The following is a 2,505-nucleotide window of genomic DNA, read 5'->3' as shown; positions in this document are numbered from 1 at the left end:
AAACAGTGCAGCTGTGGCAGTTCCCTGCTTAGAGTGAAGCTGGAATTCATTGGCACTGGAGCACATTGTCCCAGGAAGCGACTACTCCCTGCCAGGACGTAGGAGATGTTTTTCCATTGGCCTTGGTTTTGGGAGCTGGAGGGTTTGTGGGTGTTGTTTTAAAATCAGGTCTGTTTTGTGGGCTTTTGCAGTGTTTGGTACCTGAAGGCGAGCAGGCAGATCATCCTGGGAGGACAGAAAGCCAAAAGACAGCTGGTTTCCAAAGGTCTGGCCTCCCCTGAGTGTGACACAGACAGTTGCAAAATCCTGATTTCCAGCACTTGCTGGATGCTGAGCCAGTTGGTGTGACTGGGCAGGTGTGGGTCTGGGTCCTGTCTTTGGGAATGCTAATTGCTCAGGTTTGATGTCCCTCTGGGTTTGTCCCCTTCCTTTTTCTTACCTTCCCAACTGCAAACACGAGTGGTTTTCCCATTCCACAGATGTGTACCAGTCAGTGAGACTGACCAGGCTGGTTCCTGTCACTTCCTGTCTCAGCAGTCAGGTTTGTCTCTCTGCTCCTTTTGGGGCTGCTTTGACCACGTGCCCGTAGAGGAGGAGACACTCTCTTCCCAGGAGCCCTAACACTTGCTTTTCCTGGGGGTTTAGAAATTGAGGATACTGACTTGCAAACTGAAGCTGGAGATAAAATCCTTCAGCACACATGGATTTGGGTTCTTTCCCAATGGGAGAGTGTGCTGTGTTGTGTGAGGAATCATCATGGAATATGTTCCCTGGGTACCGACCACATTCCGTGCAGGAAGCAGCAACTGCATTTCCCCCTGGAACTTCAGTGCTGTCCCACCTTCTGTTTCCATGGGAATGTAACTTCCCCCTTTTCTCTGCTTTTCCCCCAGCTGTCTTCCCCCACACTTGTCATGTGGGCACAGGGATACCACACTTGCAAGGGCTTCTCCAAAGGTTTTTGTGCCGGGAGTGCTCCAGGCTTTCAGAAGGTAACTGTCCAGCCCAGAACAGAAACACGGACCTGATTCTGTCCTTTCCTGAGCACTGTAAGGTGTCCTGCACCTCTTGCCTCCCCACAAGAGGGATGGGATCCCATCCCTGCACGGCTGCTCCTTTCTGCCCTTGTGCTGCTTCCTTTGCCTGGCCCAGAAATCCATGGCTTGGCTTCAGAGCTGATCTGGATCCCAGCCCTCTGGGCCAGCCTAGTTCTCTGCACACACTCTGGTGTCAGTGCAGTCCTGGGGGGTGCAGGCGTTGGAAGAAGCCAGGCAGGGAGGGACTGACTTGGTTCCTCAGCCCTTTGTTCCTGGGAGGTGAATTCCACCCCCTGATGCGGGGCAGCCTTGACCTGCCCCTCACCCGTGGGGCTGGTTGCTCTCCCTCCCCTCTCCCTGCTGGCTGTGCCAGCTCTGGTGCTCACTGAGCTGCACCAGGAGCCCTGGGCAGGAACCAAATCCAGCCCCAGATGCCCCTGGCTGACACTGGGCTGTTCCTTTGAGCAGCGGGGACACTTGAGCCCGCCCTGCCCTGAGCCCGGCTTTGCAATCTCCCTGGAGCTCCAAGTGCTCCTGACCCTGCAGTGCAGGGAGGGACAGAAACAGCCAAACACGGGGGGAGGGCTGGCTGGGCTGGTGGGTTTGGGCTTTTCTTTGCTTCCCCGACTGGGGCTGAACTGGTGAGGCACCTTCAGGGTGTGCCCTGTCCAGGATCAGCATTTCGGAATCCAACACTCCGGATTTCAGTCTTTGTTCTCCAACGTGCATTTCCAGGAATGTTTGGGCTGACAAACATGACTTCACACAATTCCTCATCTCTACAGCTTTGTAAAAGCAAAAGGCTTTTGTAAAGCTTTCTGAGAGAAAAAGCAAAAAAAGGGGGAGATCCAAGAAAAAGCCTTTTGAGTGTTTTTTGCACTGTGGTGCGAGTAGAAATATCGGAGTGTTCCTCCACTTCTTGTGTCCCTGGAGTTTGTAAAGGTGCTTTCTGTGCTAGAACTGTCTTATTTAAGGTGGTCTTTTAAAATCTTGTCCTTTTGGACTCAGCAGAGCAGCCCTGGGAGAGCAGCTGAGTGATGACGGGAATGAGCTGCAGAGGAAGAAGAAGGAGGAATGTCCCTTGGCTGTGCCAGGTGAGGAGATGCAGTGAGTGTCAAGGCCAGGGAGAGCAAAGGCCTTGCCATGCTGTGGCTGTGGTTGGTTTCCCCCGAGTGCTGAGCAGGAGCCTTTGATGGACAAGCTGTGCTGGTTTTTCCCTGGCAGAAAGCAGCCAGAGCAGCCGTGGGTCCACGCGAGGCGCGTGTGAAGTGTGGGAAGGTGGCGGAGGGAACGGAGCAGTTGTGCAGAAGTGGTTCTGCTCCCCGAGCCCTGAGGCGCAGTCCTGGGAATGCCACATTCCAGGGAACATCTGCAGCCTGCTCTGAGCTCTGAGCTGATCCCCTGCTGATGTTCAACTCTTTCTATTGTGGTTTTTTGTCTCCCCTTTCCTTAACTCAGAAATTGTAAC

The 2,505-nt window shown here is 53.9% G+C and overlaps 1 long non-coding RNA gene across 5 annotated transcripts; it reads left to right on the top strand.

The window, feature by feature from the left end:
• Window positions 1-199: 199 nt before the first annotated feature.
• On the top strand, window positions 200-2,505 carry LOC113941884. Of its 5 annotated transcripts, none has more exons than XR_003525788.1 (4): window positions 200-541; window positions 894-992; window positions 2,049-2,131; window positions 2,496-2,505. It is a non-coding gene; the product is annotated as an uncharacterized LOC113941884 (long non-coding RNA). The 5 variants fall into 5 exon arrangements; XR_003525789.1 differs by lacking the exon at window positions 2,496-2,505 and having other exon boundaries at window positions 200-356; window positions 480-541; window positions 2,049-2,481; XR_003525791.1 differs by lacking the exon at window positions 2,496-2,505 and having other exon boundaries at window positions 200-265; window positions 2,049-2,481.

The sequence above is a fragment of the Corapipo altera genome, unplaced genomic scaffold, assembly GCF_003945725.1.
Source record: "Corapipo altera isolate COAL_440 unplaced genomic scaffold, ASM394572v1 60424, whole genome shotgun sequence".
NCBI classification, from domain to species: Eukaryota; Metazoa; Chordata; class Aves; order Passeriformes; family Pipridae; genus Corapipo; species Corapipo altera.
The sequence above is the reverse complement of the archived record's forward strand: the minus strand, read 5'-3'. Positions and strand labels throughout refer to the sequence as shown.